Consider the following 19543-nt stretch of genomic DNA (forward strand, 5'->3'; position numbering starts at 1 on the left):
TGCAATAAGGTATACAGTGGCGAGATAGTTTGCTGGGCCTTACCACCTTGGTGAGAGCTTGCTGGGACCTGAGGGCTACATATGCCTTGAGTGGCCAGCAAAGTTGTGCTTGCTAAGGCAGCACATATACTAAAATTGGTTCGATACAGAGAAGATTAGCATGGCCCCTGCGAAAGGATGACACGCAAATCCGTGAAGCGCTCCATATTTATGCAGCTGTGATCAAGGCCTGCTTCACAGGTCTAAAAGCATCCCCTCCTGCAACTCTTTATTTTCGTTTGTGTTCTCTTCCAAATCAGGAAAATTCTGTCAAGTCCTTCACTGCCTCAAGATCTCCATAGGATCAACTCCTCCTGCTGCAGATTGTGTCCAGTTACATCGAGTTTATACTCCCTTGACAAAGACATCAAAGGATGTTTCGTCTTTCTGCCAACTTTTTCTCACGAAAACGTAGAGGCCACGCCTTCTTCAGTGCTTGTACACTGTTACCATCGATAAGTCTGGCAACACCCTTCTTTCAGCAGATGCTCTAAGATATCATGGTGGAATTAGACAATATGTCAACAAGGAAGCTTTAACATACCCTTTCCCTAAAATTATTGAGCTATTGCATATATCAGTGTGTGCAATAAGGTATATAGTGGCGAGATAGTTTGCTGGGCCTTACCACCTTGGTGAGAGCTTATTGGGACCTGAGGGGTATATATGCCTTGAGCGGCCAGCAAACGTGTGCTTGCTAAGGCAGCACATATACTAAAATTGGATCGATACAGAGAAGATTAGCATGGCCCCTGCGAAAAGATGACACGCAAATCCGTGAAGCGCTCCATATTTATGCAGCTGTGATCAAGGCCTGCTTCACAGGTCTAAAAGCATCCCCTCCTGCCACTCTTTATTTTCGTTTGTGTTCTCTTCCAAATCAGGAAAGTTCTTCACTGCCTCAAGATCTCCATAGGATCAACTCCTCCTGCTGCATATCGTGTCCAGTTACATCGAGTTTATACTCCCTTGACAAAGACATCAAAGGATGTTTCGTCTTTCTGCCAACTTTTTTTCTCACGAAAACGTAGAGGCCACGCCTTCTTCAGTGCTTGTACACTGTTACCATCGATAAGTCTGGCAACACCCTTCTTTCAGCAGATGCTCTAAGATATCATGGTGGAGTTAGGCCATATGTCAACAAGGAAGCTTTAACATACCCTTTCCCTAAAATTATTGAGCTGTTGCATATATCAGTGTGTGCAATAAGGTATACAGTGGCGAGATAGTTTGCTGGGCCTTACCACCTTGGTGAGAGCTTGCTGGGACCTGAGGGCTACATATGCCTTGAGTGGCCAGCAAAGTTGTGCTTGCTAAGGCAGCACATATACTAAAATTGGTTCGATACAGAGAAGATTAGCATGGCCCCTGCGAAAGGATGACACGCAAATCCGTGAAGCGCTCCATATTTATGCAGCTGTGATCAAGGCCTGCTTCACAGGTCTAAAAGCATCCCCTCCTGCAACTCTTTATTTTCGTTTGTGTTCTCTTCCAAATCAGGAAAATTCTGTCAAGTCCTTCACTGCCTCAAGATCTCCATAGGATCAACTCCTCCTGCTGCAGATTGTGTCCAGTTACATCGAGTTTATACTCCCTTGACAAAGACATCAAAGGATGTTTCGTCTTTCTGCCAACTTTTTCTCACGAAAACGTAGAGGCCACGCCTTCTTCAGTGCTTGTACACTGTTACCATCGATAAGTCTGGCAACACCCTTCTTTCAGCAGATGCTCTAAGATATCATGGTGGAATTAGACAATATGTCAACAAGGAAGCTTTAACATACCCTTTCCCTAAAATTATTGAGCTATTGCATATATCAGTGTGTGCAATAAGGTATATAGTGGCGAGATAGTTTGCTGGGCCTTACCACCTTGGTGAGAGCTTATTGGGACCTGAGGGGTATATATGCCTTGAGCGGCCAGCAAACGTGTGCTTGCTAAGGCAGCACATATACTAAAATTGGATCGATACAGAGAAGATTAGCATGGCCCCTGCGAAAAGATGACACGCAAATCCGTGAAGCGCTCCATATTTATGCAGCTGTGATCAAGGCCTGCTTCACAGGTCTAAAAGCATCCCCTCCTGCCACTCTTTATTTTCGTTTGTGTTCTCTTCCAAATCAGGAAAGTTCTTCACTGCCTCAAGATCTCCATAGGATCAACTCCTCCTGCTGCATATCGTGTCCAGTTACATCGAGTTTATACTCCCTTGACAAAGACATCAAAGGATGTTTCGTCTTTCTGCCAACTTTTTTTCTCACGAAAACGTAGAGGCCACGCCTTCTTCAGTGCTTGTACACTGTTACCATCGATAAGTCTGGCAACACCCTTCTTTCAGCAGATGCTCTAAGATATCATGGTGGAGTTAGGCCATATGTCAACAAGGAAGCTTTAACATACCCTTTCCCTAAAATTATTGAGCTGTTGCATATATCAGTGTGTGCAATAAGGTATACAGTGTCGAGATAGTTTGCTGGGCCTTACCACCTTGGTGAGAGCTTGCTGGGACCTGAGGTGTACATATGCCTTGAGCGGCCAGCAAACTTGTGCTTGCTAAGGCAGCACATATACTAAAATTGGATCTATACAGAGAAGATTAGCATGGCCCCTGCGAAAGGATGACACGCAAATCTGTGAAGCGCTCCATATTTATGCAGCTGTGATCAAGGCCTGCTTCACAGGTCTAAAAGCATCCCCTCCTGCCACTCCTTATTTTCGTTTGTGTTCTCTTCCAAATCAGGAAAATTCTGTCAAGTCCTTCACTGCCTCAAGATCTCCATAGGATCAACTCCTCCTGCTGCATATCGTGTCCAGTTACATCGAGTTTATACTCCCTTGACAAAGACATCAAAGGATGTTTCGTCTTTCTGCCAACTTTTTTTCTCACGAAAACGTAGAGGCCACACCTTCTTCAGTGCTTGTACACTGGTACCATCGATAAGTCTGACAACACCCTTCTTTCAGCAGATGCTCTATGATATCATGGTGGAATTAGGCCATATGTGAACAATGAAGCTTTAACATACCCTTTCCCTAAAATTATTGAGGTGTTGCATATATCAGTGTGTGCAATAAGGTATACAGTGGCGAGATACTTTGCTGGGCCTTACCACCTTGGTGAGAGCATGCTGGGACCTGAGGGCTACATATGCCTTGAGCGGCCAGCAAACTTGTGCTTGCTAAGGCAGCACATATACTAAAATTGGATTGATACAGAGAAGATTAACATGGCCCCTGAAAAAGGATGACATGGAAATCCGTGAAGTGCTCCATATTTATGCAGCTGTGATCAAGGCCTGCTTCACAGGTCTAAAAGCATCCCCTCCTGCAACTCTTTATTTTCGTTTGTGTTCTCTTCCAAATCAGGAAAATTCTGTCAAGTCCTTCACTGCCTCAAGATCTCCATAGGATCAACTCCTCCTGCTGCAGATTGTGTCCAGTTACATCGAGATTATACTCCCTTGACAAAGACATCAAAGGATGATTCGTCTTTCTGCCAACTTTTTTTCTCACGAAAACGTAGAGGCCACGCCTTCTTCAGTGCTTGTACACTGGTACCATCGATAAGTCTGGCAACACCCTTCTTTCAGCAGATGTTCTAAGATATCATGGTGGAATTAGGCCATACGTGAACAAGGAAGCTTTAACATACCCTTTCCCTAAAATTATTGAGCTGTTGCATATATCAGTGTGTGCAATAAGGTAAACAGTGGCAAGATAGTTTGCTGGGCCTTACCACCTTGGTGAGAGCTTGCTGGGACCTGAGGTGTACATTTGCCTTGAGCGGCCAGCAAACTTGTGCTTGCTAAGGCAGCTCATATACTAAAATTGGATCGATACAGAGAAGATTAGCATGGCCCCTGCGAAAGGATGACACGCAAATCCGTGAAGCGCTCCATATTTATGCAGCTGTGATCAAGGCCTGCTTCACAGGTCTAAAAGCATCCCCTCCTGCCACTCTTTATTTTCGTTTGTGTTCTCTTCCAAATCAGGAAAATTCTGTCAAGTCCTTCACTGCCTCAAGATCTCCATAGGATCAACTCCTCCTGCTGCAGATTGTGTCCAGTTACATCGAGTTTATACTCCCTTGACAAAGACATCAAAGGATGTTTCGTCTTTCTGCCAACTTTTTTTCTCACGAAAACGTAGAGGCCACGCCTTCTTCAGTGCTTGTACACTGGTACCATCGATAAGTCTGACAACACCCTTCTTTCAGCAGATGCTCTATGATATCATGGTGGAATTAGGCCATATATGAACAATGAAGCTTTAACATACCCTTTCCCTAAAATTATTGAGCTGTTGCATATATCAGTGTGTGCAATAAGGTATACAGTGGCGAGATAGTTTGCTGGGCCTTACCACCTTGGTGAGAGCTTGCTGGGACCTGAGGGCTACATATGCCTTGAGTGGCCAGCAAAGTTGTGCTTGCTAAGGCAGCACATATACTAAAATTGGTTCGATACAGAGAAGATTAGCATGGCCCCTGCGAAAGGATGACACGCAAATCCGTGAAGCGCTCCATATTTATGCAGCTGTGATCAAGGCCTGCTTCACAGGTCTAAAAGCATCCCCTCCTGCAACTCTTTATTTTCGTTTGTGTTCTCTTCCAAATCAGGAAAATTCTGTCAAGTCCTTCACTGCCTCAAGATCTCCATAGGATCAACTCCTCCTGCTGCAGATTGTGTCCAGTTACATCGAGTTTATACTCCCTTGACAAAGACATCAAAGGATGTTTCGTCTTTCTGCCAACTTTTTCTCACGAAAACGTAGAGGCCACGCCTTCTTCAGTGCTTGTACACTGTTACCATCGATAAGTCTGGCAACACCCTTCTTTCAGCAGATGCTCTAAGATATCATGGTGGAATTAGACAATATGTCAACAAGGAAGCTTTAACATACCCTTTCCCTAAAATTATTGAGCTATTGCATATATCAGTGTGTGCAATAAGGTATATAGTGGCGAGATAGTTTGCTGGGCCTTACCACCTTGGTGAGAGCTTATTGGGACCTGAGGGGTATATATGCCTTGAGCGGCCAGCAAACGTGTGCTTGCTAAGGCAGCACATATACTAAAATTGGATCGATACAGAGAAGATTAGCATGGCCCCTGCGAAAAGATGACACGCAAATCCGTGAAGCGCTCCATATTTATGCAGCTGTGATCAAGGCCTGCTTCACAGGTCTAAAAGCATCCCCTCCTGCCACTCTTTATTTTCGTTTGTGTTCTCTTCCAAATCAGGAAAGTTCTTCACTGCCTCAAGATCTCCATAGGATCAACTCCTCCTGCTGCATATCGTGTCCAGTTACATCGAGTTTATACTCCCTTGACAAAGACATCAAAGGATGTTTCGTCTTTCTGCCAACTTTTTTTCTCACGAAAACGTAGAGGCCACGCCTTCTTCAGTGCTTGTACACTGTTACCATCGATAAGTCTGGCAACACCCTTCTTTCAGCAGATGCTCTAAGATATCATGGTGGAGTTAGGCCATATGTCAACAAGGAAGCTTTAACATACCCTTTCCCTAAAATTATTGAGCTGTTGCATATATCAGTGTGTGCAATAAGGTATACAGTGTCGAGATAGTTTGCTGGGCCTTACCACCTTGGTGAGAGCTTGCTGGGACCTGAGGTGTACATATGCCTTGAGCGGCCAGCAAACTTGTGCTTGCTAAGGCAGCACATATACTAAAATTGGATCTATACAGAGAAGATTAGCATGGCCCCTGCGAAAGGATGACACGCAAATCTGTGAAGCGCTCCATATTTATGCAGCTGTGATCAAGGCCTGCTTCACAGGTCTAAAAGCATCCCCTCCTGCCACTCCTTATTTTCGTTTGTGTTCTCTTCCAAATCAGGAAAATTCTGTCAAGTCCTTCACTGCCTCAAGATCTCCATAGGATCAACTCCTCCTGCTGCATATCGTGTCCAGTTACATCGAGTTTATACTCCCTTGACAAAGACATCAAAGGATGTTTCGTCTTTCTGCCAACTTTTTTTCTCACGAAAACGTAGAGGCCACACCTTCTTCAGTGCTTGTACACTGGTACCATCGATAAGTCTGACAACACCCTTCTTTCAGCAGATGCTCTATGATATCATGGTGGAATTAGGCCATATGTGAACAATGAAGCTTTAACATACCCTTTCCCTAAAATTATTGAGGTGTTGCATATATCAGTGTGTGCAATAAGGTATACAGTGGCGAGATACTTTGCTGGGCCTTACCACCTTGGTGAGAGCATGCTGGGACCTGAGGGCTACATATGCCTTGAGCGGCCAGCAAACTTGTGCTTGCTAAGGCAGCACATATACTAAAATTGGATTGATACAGAGAAGATTAACATGGCCCCTGAAAAAGGATGACATGGAAATCCGTGAAGTGCTCCATATTTATGCAGCTGTGATCAAGGCCTGCTTCACAGGTCTAAAAGCATCCCCTCCTGCAACTCTTTATTTTCGTTTGTGTTCTCTTCCAAATCAGGAAAATTCTGTCAAGTCCTTCACTGCCTCAAGATCTCCATAGGATCAACTCCTCCTGCTGCAGATTGTGTCCAGTTACATCGAGATTATACTCCCTTGACAAAGACATCAAAGGATGATTCGTCTTTCTGCCAACTTTTTTTCTCACGAAAACGTAGAGGCCACGCCTTCTTCAGTGCTTGTACACTGGTACCATCGATAAGTCTGGCAACACCCTTCTTTCAGCAGATGTTCTAAGATATCATGGTGGAATTAGGCCATACGTGAACAAGGAAGCTTTAACATACCCTTTCCCTAAAATTATTGAGCTGTTGCATATATCAGTGTGTGCAATAAGGTAAACAGTGGCAAGATAGTTTGCTGGGCCTTACCACCTTGGTGAGAGCTTGCTGGGACCTGAGGTGTACATTTGCCTTGAGCGGCCAGCAAACTTGTGCTTGCTAAGGCAGCTCATATACTAAAATTGGATCGATACAGAGAAGATTAGCATGGCCCCTGCGAAAGGATGACACGCAAATCCGTGAAGCGCTCCATATTTATGCAGCTGTGATCAAGGCCTGCTTCACAGGTCTAAAAGCATCCCCTCCTGCCACTCTTTATTTTCGTTTGTGTTCTCTTCCAAATCAGGAAAATTCTGTCAAGTCCTTCACTGCCTCAAGATCTCCATAGGATCAACTCCTCCTGCTGCAGATTGTGTCCAGTTACATCGAGTTTATACTCCCTTGACAAAGACATCAAAGGATGTTTCGTCTTTCTGCCAACTTTTTTTCTCACGAAAACGTAGAGGCCACGCCTTCTTCAGTGCTTGTACACTGGTACCATCGATAAGTCTGACAACACCCTTCTTTCAGCAGATGCTCTATGATATCATGGTGGAATTAGGCCATATATGAACAATGAAGCTTTAACATACCCTTTCCCTAAAATTATTGAGCTGTTGCATATATCAGTGTGTGCAATAAGGTATACAGTGGCGAGATAGTTTGCTGGGCCTTACCACCTTGGTGAGAGCTTGCTGGGACCTGAGGGCTACATATGCCTTGAGTGGCCAGCAAAGTTGTGCTTGCTAAGGCAGCACATATACTAAAATTGGTTCGATACAGAGAAGATTAGCATGGCCCCTGCGAAAGGATGACACGCAAATCCGTGAAGCGCTCCATATTTATGCAGCTGTGATCAAGGCCTGCTTCACAGGTCTAAAAGCATCCCCTCCTGCAACTCTTTATTTTCGTTTGTGTTCTCTTCCAAATCAGGAAAATTCTTTCAAGTCCTTCACTGCCTCAAGATCTCCATAGGATCAACTCCTCCTGCTGCAGATTGTGTCCAGTTACATCGAGTTTATACTCCCTTGACAAAGACATCAAAGGATGTTTCGTCTTTCTGCCAACTTTTTCTCACGAAAACGTAGAGGCCACGCCTTCTTCAGTGCTTGTACACTGTTACCATCGATAAGTCTGGCAACACCCTTCTTTCAGCAGATGCTCTAAGATATCATGGTGGAATTAGACAATATGTCAACAAGGAAGCTTTAACATACCCTTTCCCTAAAATTATTGAGCTATTGCATATATCAGTGTGTGCAATAAGGTATATAGTGGCGAGATAGTTTGCTGGGCCTTACCACCTTGGTGAGAGCTTATTGGGACCTGAGGGGTATATATGCCTTGAGCGGCCAGCAAACGTGTGCTTGCTAAGGCAGCACATATACTAAAATTGGATCGATACAGAGAAGATTAGCATGGCCCCTGCGAAAAGATGACACGCAAATCCGTGAAGCGCTCCATATTTATGCAGCTGTGATCAAGGCCTGCTTCACAGGTCTAAAAGCATCCCCTCCTGCCACTCTTTATTTTCGTTTGTGTTCTCTTCCAAATCAGGAAAGTTCTTCACTGCCTCAAGATCTCCATAGGATCAACTCCTCCTGCTGCATATCGTGTCCAGTTACATCGAGTTTATACTCCCTTGACAAAGACATCAAAGGATGTTTCGTCTTTCTGCCAACTTTTTTTCTCACGAAAACGTAGAGGCCACGCCTTCTTCAGTGCTTGTACACTGTTACCATCGATAAGTCTGGCAACACCCTTCTTTCAGCAGATGCTCTAAGATATCATGGTGGAGTTAGGCCATATGTCAACAAGGAAGCTTTAACATACCCTTTCCCTAAAATTATTGAGCTGTTGCATATATCAGTGTGTGCAATAAGGTATACAGTGTCGAGATAGTTTGCTGGGCCTTACCACCTTGGTGAGAGCTTGCTGGGACCTGAGGTGTACATATGCCTTGAGCGGCCAGCAAACTTGTGCTTGCTAAGGCAGCACATATACTAAAATTGGATCGATACAGAGAAGATTAGCATGGCCCCTGCGAAAGGATGACACGCAAATCCGTGAAGCGCTCCATATTTATGCAGCTGTGATCAAGGCCTGCTTCACAGGTCTAAAAGCATCCCCTCCTGCCACTCCTTATTTTCGTTTGTGTTCATCTTCCAAATCAGGAAAATTCTGTCAAGTCCTTCACTGCCTCAAGATCTCCATAGGATCAACTCCTCCTGCTGCAGATTGTGTCCAGTTACATCGAGTTTATACTCCCTTGACAAAGACATCAAAGGATGATTCGTCTTTCTGCCAACTTTTTTTCTCACGAAATGTAGAGGCCACGCCTTCTTCAGTGCTTGTACACTGGTACCATCGATAAGTCTGACAACACCCTTCTTTCAGCAGATGCTCTATGATATCATGGTGGAATTAGGCCATATGTGAACAATGAAGCTTTAACATACCCTTTCCCTAAAATTATTGAGCTGTTGCATATATCAGTGTGTGCAATAAGGTATACAGTGTCGAGATAGTTTGCTGGGCCTTACCACCTTGGTGAGAGCTTGCTGGGACCTGAGGTGTACATATGCCTTGAGCGGCCAGCAAAGTTGTGCTTGCTAAGGCAGCACATATACTAAAATTGGATCGATACAGAGAAGATTAGCATGGCCCCTGCGAAAGGATGACACGCAAATCCGTGAAGCGCTCCATATTTATGCAGCTGTGATCAAGGCCTGCTTCACAGGTCTAAAAGCATCCCCTCCTGCCACTCTTTATTTTCGTTTGTGTTCTCTTCCAAATCAGGAAAATTCTGTCAAGTCCTTCACTGCCTCAAGATCTCCATAGGATCAACTCCTCCTGCTGCATATCGTGTCCAGTTACATCGAGTTTATACTCCCTTGACAAAGACATCAAAGGATGTTTCGTCTTTCTGCCAACTTTTTTTCTCACGAAAACGTAGAGGCCACGCCTTCTTCAGTGCTTGTACACTGTTACCATCGATAAGTCTGGCAACACCCTTCTTTCAGCAGATGCTCTAAGATATCATGGTGGAATTAGGCCATATGTCAACAAGGAAGCTTTAACATACCCTTTCCCTAAAATTATTGAGCTGTTGCATATATCAGTGTGTGCAATAAGGTAAACAGTGGCAAGATAGTTTGCTGGGCCTTACCACCTTGGTGAGAGCTTGCTGGGACCTGAGGTGTACATTTGCCTTGAGCGGCCAGCAAACTTGTGCTTGCTAAGGCAGCACATATACTAAAATTGGATCTATACAGAGAAGATTAGCATGGTTCTGCGAAAGGATGACACGCAAATCCGTGAAGCGCTCCATATTTATGCAGCTGTGATCAAGGCCTGCTTCACAGGTCTAAAAGCATCCCCTCCTGCCACTCTTTATTTTCGTTTGTGTTCTCTTCCAAATCAGGAAAGTTCTTCACTGCCTCAAGATCTCCATAGGATCAACTCCTCCTGCTGCATATCGTGTCCAGTTACATCGAGTTTATACTCCCTTGACAAAGACATCAAAGGATGTTTCGTCTTTCTGCCAACTTTTTTTCTCACGAAAACGTAGAGGCCACGCCTTCTTCAGTGCTTGTACACTGTTACCATCGATAAGTCTGGCAACACCCTCCTTTCAGCAGATGCTCTAAGATATCATGGTGGAATTAGGCCATATGTCAACAAGGAAGCTTTAACATACCCTTTCCCTAAAATTATTGAGCTGTTGCATATATCAGTGTGTGCAATAAGGTATACAGTGTCGAGATAGTTTGCTGGGCCTTACCACCTTGGTGAGAGCTTGCTGGGACCTGAGGTGTACATATGCCTTGAGCGGCCAGCAAACTTGTGCTTGCTAAGGCAGCACATATACTAAAATTGGATCGATACAGAGAAGATTAGCATGGCCCCTGCGAAAGGATGACACGCAAATCCGTGAAGCGCTCCATATTTATGCAGCTGTGATCAAGGCCTGCTTCACAGGTCTAAAAGCATCCCCTCCTGCCACTCCTTATTTTCGTTTGTGTTCATCTTCCAAATCAGGAAAATTCTGTCAAGTCCTTCACTGCCTCAAGATCTCCATAGGATCAACTCCTCCTGCTGCAGATTGTGTCCAGTTACATCGAGTTTATACTCCCTTGACAAAGACATCAAAGGATGATTCGTCTTTCTGCCAACTTTTTTTCTCACGAAATGTAGAGTCCACGCCTTCTTCAGTGCTTGTACACTGGTACCATCGATAAGTCTGACAACACCCTTCTTTCAGCAGATGCTCTATGATATCATGGTGGAATTAGGCCATATGTGAACAATGAACCTTTAACATACCCTTTCCCTATAATTATTGAGCTGTTGCATATATCAGTGTGTGCAATAAGGTATACAGTGTCGAGATAGTTTGCTGGGCCTTACCACCTTGGTGAGAGCTTGCTGGGACCTGAGGTGTACATATGCCTTGAGCGGCCAGCAAAGTTGTGCTTGCTAAGGCAGCATATATACTAAAATTGGATCGATACAGAGAAGATTAGCATGGCCCCTGCGAAAGGATGACACGCAAATCCGTGAAGCGCTCCATATTTATGCAGCTGTGATCAAGGCCTGCTTCACAGGTCTAAAAGCATCCCCTCCTGCCACTCTTTATTTTCGTTTGTGTTCTCTTCCAAATCAGGAAAATTCTGTCAAGTCCTTCACTGCCTCAAGATCTCCATAGGATCAACTCCTCCTGCTGCATATCGTGTCCAGTTACATCGAGTTTATACTCCCTTGACAAAGACATCAAAGGATGATTCGTTTTTCTGACAACTTTTTTTCTCACGAAAACGTAGAGGCCACGCCTTCTTCAGTGCTTGTACACTGGTACCATCGATAAGTCTGGCAACACCCTTCTTTCAGCAGATGTTCTAAGATATCATGGTGGAAATAGGCCATACGTGAACAAGGGAGCTTTAACATACCCTTTCCCTAAAATTATTGAGCTGTTGCATATATCAGTGTGTGCAATAAGGGAAACAGTGGCAAGATAGTTTGCTGGGCCTTACCACCTTGGTGAGAGCTTGCTGGGACCTGAGGTGTACATTTGCCTTGAGCGGCCAGCAAACTTGTGCTTGCTAAGGCAGCACATATACTAAAATTGGATCTATACAGAGAAGATTAGCATGGCCCCTGCGAAAGGATGACACGCAAATCCGTGAAGCGCTCCATATTTATGCAGCTGTGATCAAGGCCTGCTTCACAGGTCTAAAAGCATCCCCTCCTGCCACTCTTTATTTTCGTTTGTGTTCTCTTCCAAATCAGGAAAATTCTGTCAAGTCATTCACTGCCTCAAGATCTCCATAGGATCAACTCCTCCTGCTGCATATCGTGTCCAGTTACATCGAGTTTATACTCCCTTGACAAAGACATCAAAGGATGTTTCGTCTTTCTGCCAACTTTTTTTCTCACGAAAACGTAGAGGCCACGCCTACTTCAGTGCTTGTACACTGGTACCATCGATAAGTCTGACAACACCCTTCTTTCAGCAGATGCTCTATGATATCATGGTGGAATTAGGCCATATGTGAACAATGAAGCTTTAACATACCCTTTCCCGAAAATTATTGAGCTGTTGCATATATCAGTGTGTGCAATAAGGTATACAGTGGCGAGATAGTTTGCTGGGCCTTACCACCTTGGTGAGAGCTTGCTGGGACCTGAGGGCTACATATGCCTTGAGTGGCCAGCAAAGTTGTGCTTGCTAAGGCAGCACATATACTAAAATTGGATCGATACAGAGAAGATTAGCATGGCCCCTGCGAAAGGATGACACGCAAATCCGTGAAGCGCTCCATATTTATGCAGCTGTGATCAAGGCCTGCTTCACAGGTCTAAAAGCATCCCCTCCTGCCACTCTTTATTTTCGTTTGTGTTCTCTTCCAAATCAGGAAAGTTCTTCACTGCCTCAAGATCTCCATAGGATCAACTCCTCCTGCTGCATATCGTGTCCAGTTACATCGAGTTTATACTCCCTTGACAAAGACATGAAAGGATGTTTCGTCTTTCTGCCAACTCTTTTTTCTCACGAAAACGTAGAGGCCACGCCTTCTTCAGTGCTTGTACACTGTTACCATCGATAAGTCTGGCAACACCCTTCTTTCAGCAGATGCTCTAAGATATCATGGTGGAATTAGGCCATATGTCAACAAGGAAGCTTTAACATACCCTTTCCCTAAAATTATTGAGCTGTTGCATATATCAGTGTGTGCAATAAGGTATACAGTGTCGAGATAGTTTGCTGGGCCTTACCACCTTGGTGAGAGCTTGCTGGGACCTGAGGTGTACATATGCCTTGAGCGGCCAGCAAACTTGTGCTTGCTAAGGCAGCACATATACTAAAATTGGATCGATACAGAGAAGATTAGCATGGCCCCTGCGAAAGGATGACACGCAAATCCGTGAAGCGCTCCATATTTATGCAGCTGTGATCAAGGCCTGCTTCACAGGTCTAAAAGCATCCCCTCCTGCCACTCCTTATTTTCGTTTGTGTTCATCTTCCAAATCAGGAAAATTCTGTCAAGTCCTTCACTGCCTCAAGATCTCCATAGGATCAACTCCTCCTGCTGCAGATTGTGTCCAGTTACATCGAGTTTATACTCCCTTGACAAAGACATCAAAGGATGATTCGTCTTTCTGCCAACTTTTTTTCTCACGAAATGTAGAGGCCACGCCTTCTTCAGTGCTTGTACACTGGTACCATCGATAAGTCTGACAACACCCTTCTTTCAGCAGATGCTCTATGATATCATGGTGGAATTAGGCCATATGTGAACAATGAAGCTTTAACATACCCTTTCCCTAAAATTATTGAGCTGTTGCATATATCAGTGTGTGCAATAAGGTATACAGTGTCGAGATAGTTTGCTGGGCCTTACCACCTTGGTGAGAGCTTGCTGGGACCTGAGGTGTACATATGCCTTGAGCGGCCAGCAAAGTTGTGCTTGCTAAGGCAGCACATATACTAAAATTGGATCGATACAGAGAAGATTAGCATGGCCCCTGCGAAAGGATGACACGCAAATCCGTGAAGCGCTCCATATTTATGCAGCTGTGATCAAGGCCTGCTTCACAGGTCTAAAAGCATCCCCTCCTGCCACTCTTTATTTTCGTTTGTGTTCTCTTCCAAATCAGGAAAATTCTGTCAAGTCCTTCACTGCCTCAAGATCTCCATAGGATCAACTCCTCCTGCTGCATATCGTGTCCAGTTACATCGAGTTTATACTCCCTTGACAAAGACATCAAAGGATGATTCGTCTTTCTGCCAACTTTTTTTCTCACGAAAACGTAGAGGCCACGCCTTCTTCAGTGCTTGTACACTGGTACCATCGATAAGTCTGGCAACACCCTTCTTTCAGCAGATGTTCTAAGATATCATGGTGGAAATAGGCCATACGTGAACAAGGGAGCTTTAACATACCCTTTCCCTAAAATTATTGAGCTGTTGCATATATCAGTGTGTGCAATAAGGGAAACAGTGGCAAGATAGTTTGCTGGGCCTTACCACCTTGGTGAGAGCTTGCTGGGACCTGAGGTGTACATTTGCCTTGAGCGGCCAGCAAACTTGTGCTTGCTAAGGCAGCACATATACTAAAATTGGATCTATACAGAGAAGATTAGCATGGCCCCTGCGAAAGGATGACACGCAAATCTGTGAAGCGCTCCATATTTATGCAGCTGTGATCAAGGCCTGCTTCACAGGTCTAAAAGCATCCCCTCCTGCCACTCTTTATTTTCGTTTGTGTTCTCTTCCAAATCAGGAAAATTCTGTCAAGTCATTCACTGCCTCAAGATCTCCATAGGATCAACTCCTCCTGCTGCATATCGTGTCCAGTTACATCGAGTTTATACTCCCTTGACAAAGACATCAAAGGATGTTTCGTCTTTCTGCCAACTTTTTTTCTCACGAAAACGTAGAGGCCACGCCTTCTTCAGTGCTTGTACACTGGTACCATCGATAAGTCTGACAACACCCTTCTTTCAGCAGATGCTCTATGATATCATGGTGGAATTAGGCCATATGTGAACAATGAAGCTTTAACATACCCTTTCCCGAAAATTATTGAGCTGTTGCAAATATCAGTGTGTGCAATAAGGTATACAGTGGCGAGATAGTTTGCTGGGCCTTACCACCTTGGTGAGAGCTTGCTGGGACCTGAGGGCTACATATGCCTTGAGTGGCCAGCAAAGTTGTGCTTGCTAAGGCAGCACATATACTAAAATTGGATCGATACAGAGAAGATTAGCATGGCCCCTGCGAAAGGATGACACGCAAATCCGTGAAGCGCTCCATATTTATGCAGCTGTGATCAAGGCCTGCTTCACAGGTCTAAAAGCATCCCCTCCTGCCACTCTTTATTTTCGTTTGTGTTCTCTTCCAAATCAGGAAAATTCTGTCAAGTCCTTCACTGCCTCAAGATCTCCATAGGATCAACTCCTCCTGCTGCATATCGTGTCCAGTTACATCGAGTTTATACTCCCTTGACAAAGACATCAAAGGATGTTTCGTCTTTCTGCCAACTTTTTTTCTCACGAAAACGTAGAGGCCACGCCTTCTTCAGTGCTTGTACACTGGTACCATCGATAAGTCTGACAACACCCTTCTTTCAGCAGATGCTCTATGATATCATGGTGGAATTAGGCCATATGTGAACAATGAAGCTTTAACATACCCTTACCCTAAAATTATTGAGCTGTTGCATATATCAGTGTGTGCAATAAGGTATACAGTGGCGAGATAGTTTGCTGGGCCTTACCACCTTGGTGAGAGCTTGCTGGGACCTGAGGGCTACATATGCCTTGAGTGGCCAGCAAAGTTGTGCTTGCTAAGGCAGCACATATACTAAAAATGGATCGATACAGAGAAGATTAGCATGGCCCCTGCGAAAGGATGACACGCAAATCCGTGAAGCGCTCCATATTTATGCAGCTGTGATCAAGGCCTGCTTCACAGGTCTAAAAGCATCCCCTCCTGCAACTCTTTATTTTCGTTTGTGTTCTCTTCCAAATCAGGAAAATTCTGTCAAGTCCTTCACTGCCTCAAGATCTCCATAGGATCAACTCCTCCTGCTGCAGATTGTGTCCAGTTACATCGAGTTTATACTCCCTTGACAAAGACATCAAAGGATGTTTCGTCTTTCTGCCAACTTTTTTTCTCACGAAAACGTAGAGGCCACGCCTTCTTCAGTGCTTGTACACTGGTACCATCGATAAGTCTGGCAACACCCTTCTTTCAGCAGATGCTCTAAGATATCATGGTGGAATTAGGCCATATGTCAACAAGGAAGCTTTAACATACCCTTTCCCTAAAATTATTGAGCTGTTGCATATATCAGTGTGTGCAATAAGGTATACAGTGGCGAGATAGTTTGCTGGGCCTTACCACCTTGGTGAGAGCTTGCTGGGACCTGAGGGCTACATATGCCTTGAGTGGCCAGCAAAGTTGTGCTTGCTAAGGCAGCACATATACTAAAATTGGTTCGATACAGAGAAGATTAGCATGGCCCCTGCGAAAGGATGACACGCAAATCCGTGAAGCGCTCCATATTTATGCAGCTGTGATCAAGGCCTGCTTCACAGGTCTAAAAGCATCCCCTCCTGCAACTCTTTATTTTCGTTTGTGTTCTCTTCCAAATCAGGAAAATTCTGTCAAGTCCTTCACTGCCTCAAGATCTCCATAGGATCAACTCCTCCTGCTGCAGATTGTGTCCAGTTACATCGAGTTTATACTCCCTTGACAAAGACATCAAAGGATGTTTCATCTTTCTGCCAACTTTTTTCTCACGAAAACGTAGAGGCCACGCCTTCTTCAGTGCTTGTACACTGTTACCATCGATAAGTCTGGCAACACCCTTCTTTCAGCAGATGCTCTAAGATATCATGGTGGAATTAGACCATATGTCAACAAGGAAGCTTTAACATACCCTTTCCCTAAAATTATTGAGCTATTGCATATATCAGTGTGTGCAATAAGGTATATAGTGGCGAGATAGTTTGCTGGGCCTTACCACCTTGGTGAGAGCTTATTGGGACCTGAGGGGTATATATGCCTTGAGCGGCCAGCAAACGTGTGCTTGCTAAGGCAGCACATATACTAAAATTGGATCGATACAGAGAAGATTAGCATGGCCCCTGCGAAAAGATGACACGCAAATCCGTGAAGCGCTCCATATTTATGCAGCTGTGATCAAGGCCTGCTTCACAGGTCTAAAAGCATCCCCTCCTGCCACTCTTTATTTTCGTTTGTGTTCTCTTCCAAATCAGGAAAGTTCTTCACTGCCTCAAGATCTCCATAGGATCAACTCCTCCTGCTGCATATCGTGTCCAGTTACATCGAGTTTATACTCCCTTGACAAAGACATCAAAGGATGTTTCGTCTTTCTGCCAACTTTTTTTCTCACGAAAACGTAGAGGCCACGCCTTCTTCAGTGCTTGTACACTGTTACCATCGATAAGTCTGGCAACACCCTTCTTTCAGCAGATGCTCTAAGATATCATGGTGGAATTAGGCCATATGTCAACAAGGAAGCTTTAACATACCCTTTCCCTAAAATTATTGAGCTGTTGCATATATCAGTGTGTGCAATAAGGTATACAGTGTCGAGATAGTTTGCTGGGCCTTACCACCTTGGTGAGAGCTTGCTGGGACCTGAGGTGTACATATGCCTTGAGCGGCCAGCAAACTTGTGCTTGCTAAGGCAGCACATATACTAAAATTGGATCGATACAGAGAAGATTAGCATGGCCCCTGCGAAAGGATGACACGCAAATCCGTGAAGCGCTCCATATTTATGCAGCTGTGATCAAGGCCTGCTTCACAGGTCTAAAAGCATCCCCTCCTGCCACTCCTTATTTTCGTTTGTGTTCATCTTCCAAATCAGGAAAATTCTGTCAAGTCCTTCACTGCCTCAAGATCTCCATAGGATCAACTCCTCCTGCTGCAGATTGTGTCCAGTTACATCGAGTTTATACTCCCTTGACAAAGACATCAAAGGATGTTTCGTCTTTCTGCCAACTTTTTTTCTCACGAAAACGTAGAGGCCACGCCTTCTTCAGTGCTTGTACACTGGTACCATCGATAAGTCTGACAACACCCTTCTTTCAGCAGATGCTCTATGATATCATGGTGGAATTAGGCCATATGTGAACAATGAAGCTTTAACATACCCTTTCCCGAAAATTATTGAGCTGTTGCAAATATCAGTGTGTGCAATAAGGTATACAGTGGCGAGATAGTTTGCTGGGCCTTACCACCTTGGTGAGAGCTTGCTGGGACCTGAGGGCTACATATGCCTTGAGTGGCCAGCAAAGTTGTGCTTGCTAAGGCAGCACATATACTAAAATTGGATCGATACAGAGAAGATTAGCATGGCCCCTGCGAAAGGATGACACGCAAATCCGTGAAGCGCTCCATATTTATGCAGCTGTGATCAAGGCCTGCTTCACAGGTCTAAAAGCATCCCCTCCTGCCACTCTTTATTTTCGTTTGTGTTCTCTTCCAAATCAGGAAAATTCTGTCAAGTCCTTCACTGCCTCAAGATCTCCATAGGATCAACTCCTCCTGCTGCATATCGTGTCCAGTTACATCGAGTTTATACTCCCTTGACAAAGACATCAAAGGATGTTTCGTCTTTCTGCCAACTTTTTTTCTCACGAAAACGTAGAGGCCACGCCTTCTTCAGTGCTTGTACACTGGTACCATCGATAAGTCTGACAACACCCTTCTTTCAGCAGATGCTCTATGATATCATGGTGGAATTAGGCCATATGTGAACAATGAAGCTTTAACATACCCTTACCCTAAAATTATTGAGCTGTTGCATATATCAGTGTGTGCAATAAGGTATACAGTGGCGAGATAGTTTGCTGGGCCTTACCACCTTGGTGAGAGCTTGCTGGGACCTGAGGGCTACATATGCCTTGAGTGGCCAGCAAAGTTGTGCTTGCTAAGGCAGCACATATACTAAAAATGGATCGATACAGAGAAGATTAGCATGGCCCCTGCGAAAGGATGACACGCAAATCCGTGAAGCGCTCCATATTTATGCAGCTGTGATCAAGGCCTGCTTCACAGGTCTAAAAGCATCCCCTCCTGCAACTCTTTATTTTCGTTTGTGTTCTCTTCCAAATCAGGAAAATTCTGTCAAGTCCTTCACTGCCTCAAGATCTCCATAGGATCAACTCCTCCTGCTGCAGATTGTGTCCAGTTACATCGAGTTTATACTCCCTTGACAAAGACATCAAAGGATGTTTCGTCTTTCTGCCAACTTTTTTTCTCACGAAAACGTAGAGGCCACGCCTTCTTCAGTGCTTGTACACTGGTACCATCGATAAGTCTGGCAACACCCTTCTTTCAGCAGATGCTCTAAGATATCATGGTGGAATTAGGCCATATGTCAACAAGGAAGCTTTAACATACCCTTTCCCTAAAATTATTGAGCTGTTGCATATATCAGTGTGTGCAATAAGGTATACAGTGGCGAGATAGTTTGCTGGGCCTTACCACCTTGGTGAGAGCTTGCTGGGACCTGAGGGCTACATATGCCTTGAGTGGCCAGCAAAGTTGTGCTTGCTAAGGCAGCACATATACTAAAATTGGTTCGATACAGAGAAGATTAGCATGGCCCCTGCGAAAGGATGACACGCAAATCCGTGAAGCGCTCCATATTTATGCA

At 44.6% G+C, this 19543-nt stretch overlaps 32 non-coding genes across 32 annotated transcripts; all 32 read left to right on the top strand.

The window, feature by feature from the left end:
* Positions 1-105: 105 nt before the first annotated feature.
* On the top strand, positions 106-212 carry LOC137085940 (U6 spliceosomal RNA). Its single transcript, XR_010907489.1, has one exon. It is a non-coding gene; the product is annotated as a U6 spliceosomal RNA (small nuclear RNA).
* Positions 213-729: 517 nt separating this feature from the next.
* Positions 730-836, top strand: LOC137085952 (U6 spliceosomal RNA). Its single transcript, XR_010907499.1, has one exon. It is a non-coding gene; the product is annotated as a U6 spliceosomal RNA (small nuclear RNA).
* A 509-nt stretch (positions 837-1345) lies between these two features.
* On the top strand, positions 1346-1452 carry LOC137085942 (U6 spliceosomal RNA). The gene has a single exon (XR_010907490.1). It is a non-coding gene; the product is annotated as a U6 spliceosomal RNA (small nuclear RNA).
* Positions 1453-1969: 517 nt separating this feature from the next.
* Positions 1970-2076, top strand: LOC137085953 (U6 spliceosomal RNA). Its single transcript, XR_010907500.1, has one exon. It is a non-coding gene; the product is annotated as a U6 spliceosomal RNA (small nuclear RNA).
* A 509-nt stretch (positions 2077-2585) lies between these two features.
* Positions 2586-2692, top strand: LOC137085854 (U6 spliceosomal RNA). Its single transcript, XR_010907408.1, has one exon. It is a non-coding gene; the product is annotated as a U6 spliceosomal RNA (small nuclear RNA).
* A 519-nt stretch (positions 2693-3211) lies between these two features.
* Positions 3212-3318, top strand: LOC137085477 (U6 spliceosomal RNA). Its single transcript, XR_010907065.1, has one exon. It is a non-coding gene; the product is annotated as a U6 spliceosomal RNA (small nuclear RNA).
* Positions 3319-3837: 519 nt separating this feature from the next.
* Positions 3838-3944, top strand: LOC137085959 (U6 spliceosomal RNA). Its single transcript, XR_010907506.1, has one exon. It is a non-coding gene; the product is annotated as a U6 spliceosomal RNA (small nuclear RNA).
* A 519-nt stretch (positions 3945-4463) lies between these two features.
* Positions 4464-4570, top strand: LOC137085943 (U6 spliceosomal RNA). The gene has a single exon (XR_010907491.1). It is a non-coding gene; the product is annotated as a U6 spliceosomal RNA (small nuclear RNA).
* A 517-nt stretch (positions 4571-5087) lies between these two features.
* LOC137085954 (U6 spliceosomal RNA) lies at positions 5088-5194 on the top strand. The gene has a single exon (XR_010907501.1). It is a non-coding gene; the product is annotated as a U6 spliceosomal RNA (small nuclear RNA).
* Positions 5195-5703: 509 nt separating this feature from the next.
* LOC137085855 (U6 spliceosomal RNA) lies at positions 5704-5810 on the top strand. Its single transcript, XR_010907409.1, has one exon. It is a non-coding gene; the product is annotated as a U6 spliceosomal RNA (small nuclear RNA).
* A 519-nt stretch (positions 5811-6329) lies between these two features.
* On the top strand, positions 6330-6436 carry LOC137085478 (U6 spliceosomal RNA). The gene has a single exon (XR_010907066.1). It is a non-coding gene; the product is annotated as a U6 spliceosomal RNA (small nuclear RNA).
* Positions 6437-6955: 519 nt separating this feature from the next.
* Positions 6956-7062, top strand: LOC137085380 (U6 spliceosomal RNA). The gene has a single exon (XR_010906974.1). It is a non-coding gene; the product is annotated as a U6 spliceosomal RNA (small nuclear RNA).
* Positions 7063-7581: 519 nt separating this feature from the next.
* LOC137085944 (U6 spliceosomal RNA) lies at positions 7582-7688 on the top strand. Its single transcript, XR_010907492.1, has one exon. It is a non-coding gene; the product is annotated as a U6 spliceosomal RNA (small nuclear RNA).
* Positions 7689-8205: 517 nt separating this feature from the next.
* Positions 8206-8312, top strand: LOC137085955 (U6 spliceosomal RNA). Its single transcript, XR_010907502.1, has one exon. It is a non-coding gene; the product is annotated as a U6 spliceosomal RNA (small nuclear RNA).
* A 509-nt stretch (positions 8313-8821) lies between these two features.
* LOC137085792 (U6 spliceosomal RNA) lies at positions 8822-8928 on the top strand. Its single transcript, XR_010907350.1, has one exon. It is a non-coding gene; the product is annotated as a U6 spliceosomal RNA (small nuclear RNA).
* Positions 8929-9447: 519 nt separating this feature from the next.
* LOC137085794 (U6 spliceosomal RNA) lies at positions 9448-9554 on the top strand. The gene has a single exon (XR_010907351.1). It is a non-coding gene; the product is annotated as a U6 spliceosomal RNA (small nuclear RNA).
* A 519-nt stretch (positions 9555-10073) lies between these two features.
* LOC137085502 (U6 spliceosomal RNA) lies at positions 10074-10179 on the top strand. The gene has a single exon (XR_010907089.1). It is a non-coding gene; the product is annotated as a U6 spliceosomal RNA (small nuclear RNA).
* Positions 10180-10688: 509 nt separating this feature from the next.
* LOC137085795 (U6 spliceosomal RNA) lies at positions 10689-10795 on the top strand. Its single transcript, XR_010907352.1, has one exon. It is a non-coding gene; the product is annotated as a U6 spliceosomal RNA (small nuclear RNA).
* Positions 10796-11314: 519 nt separating this feature from the next.
* On the top strand, positions 11315-11421 carry LOC137085912 (U6 spliceosomal RNA). The gene has a single exon (XR_010907463.1). It is a non-coding gene; the product is annotated as a U6 spliceosomal RNA (small nuclear RNA).
* Positions 11422-11940: 519 nt separating this feature from the next.
* Positions 11941-12047, top strand: LOC137085852 (U6 spliceosomal RNA). The gene has a single exon (XR_010907406.1). It is a non-coding gene; the product is annotated as a U6 spliceosomal RNA (small nuclear RNA).
* A 519-nt stretch (positions 12048-12566) lies between these two features.
* Positions 12567-12673, top strand: LOC137085796 (U6 spliceosomal RNA). Its single transcript, XR_010907353.1, has one exon. It is a non-coding gene; the product is annotated as a U6 spliceosomal RNA (small nuclear RNA).
* Positions 12674-13183: 510 nt separating this feature from the next.
* LOC137085797 (U6 spliceosomal RNA) lies at positions 13184-13290 on the top strand. The gene has a single exon (XR_010907354.1). It is a non-coding gene; the product is annotated as a U6 spliceosomal RNA (small nuclear RNA).
* A 519-nt stretch (positions 13291-13809) lies between these two features.
* LOC137085798 (U6 spliceosomal RNA) lies at positions 13810-13916 on the top strand. Its single transcript, XR_010907355.1, has one exon. It is a non-coding gene; the product is annotated as a U6 spliceosomal RNA (small nuclear RNA).
* A 519-nt stretch (positions 13917-14435) lies between these two features.
* Positions 14436-14542, top strand: LOC137085856 (U6 spliceosomal RNA). Its single transcript, XR_010907410.1, has one exon. It is a non-coding gene; the product is annotated as a U6 spliceosomal RNA (small nuclear RNA).
* Positions 14543-15061: 519 nt separating this feature from the next.
* Positions 15062-15168, top strand: LOC137085800 (U6 spliceosomal RNA). The gene has a single exon (XR_010907356.1). It is a non-coding gene; the product is annotated as a U6 spliceosomal RNA (small nuclear RNA).
* A 519-nt stretch (positions 15169-15687) lies between these two features.
* On the top strand, positions 15688-15794 carry LOC137085915 (U6 spliceosomal RNA). Its single transcript, XR_010907465.1, has one exon. It is a non-coding gene; the product is annotated as a U6 spliceosomal RNA (small nuclear RNA).
* Positions 15795-16313: 519 nt separating this feature from the next.
* LOC137085945 (U6 spliceosomal RNA) lies at positions 16314-16420 on the top strand. The gene has a single exon (XR_010907493.1). It is a non-coding gene; the product is annotated as a U6 spliceosomal RNA (small nuclear RNA).
* Positions 16421-16938: 518 nt separating this feature from the next.
* Positions 16939-17045, top strand: LOC137085956 (U6 spliceosomal RNA). The gene has a single exon (XR_010907503.1). It is a non-coding gene; the product is annotated as a U6 spliceosomal RNA (small nuclear RNA).
* Positions 17046-17554: 509 nt separating this feature from the next.
* Positions 17555-17661, top strand: LOC137085801 (U6 spliceosomal RNA). The gene has a single exon (XR_010907357.1). It is a non-coding gene; the product is annotated as a U6 spliceosomal RNA (small nuclear RNA).
* Positions 17662-18181: 520 nt separating this feature from the next.
* On the top strand, positions 18182-18288 carry LOC137085802 (U6 spliceosomal RNA). Its single transcript, XR_010907358.1, has one exon. It is a non-coding gene; the product is annotated as a U6 spliceosomal RNA (small nuclear RNA).
* A 519-nt stretch (positions 18289-18807) lies between these two features.
* Positions 18808-18914, top strand: LOC137085916 (U6 spliceosomal RNA). The gene has a single exon (XR_010907466.1). It is a non-coding gene; the product is annotated as a U6 spliceosomal RNA (small nuclear RNA).
* A 519-nt stretch (positions 18915-19433) lies between these two features.
* Positions 19434-19540, top strand: LOC137085946 (U6 spliceosomal RNA). The gene has a single exon (XR_010907494.1). It is a non-coding gene; the product is annotated as a U6 spliceosomal RNA (small nuclear RNA).
* Positions 19541-19543: the final 3 nt, after the last annotated feature.

This window comes from Pseudorasbora parva, chromosome 8 (genome assembly GCF_024679245.1).
Source record: "Pseudorasbora parva isolate DD20220531a chromosome 8, ASM2467924v1, whole genome shotgun sequence".
NCBI classification, from domain to species: domain Eukaryota; kingdom Metazoa; phylum Chordata; class Actinopteri; order Cypriniformes; family Gobionidae; genus Pseudorasbora; species Pseudorasbora parva.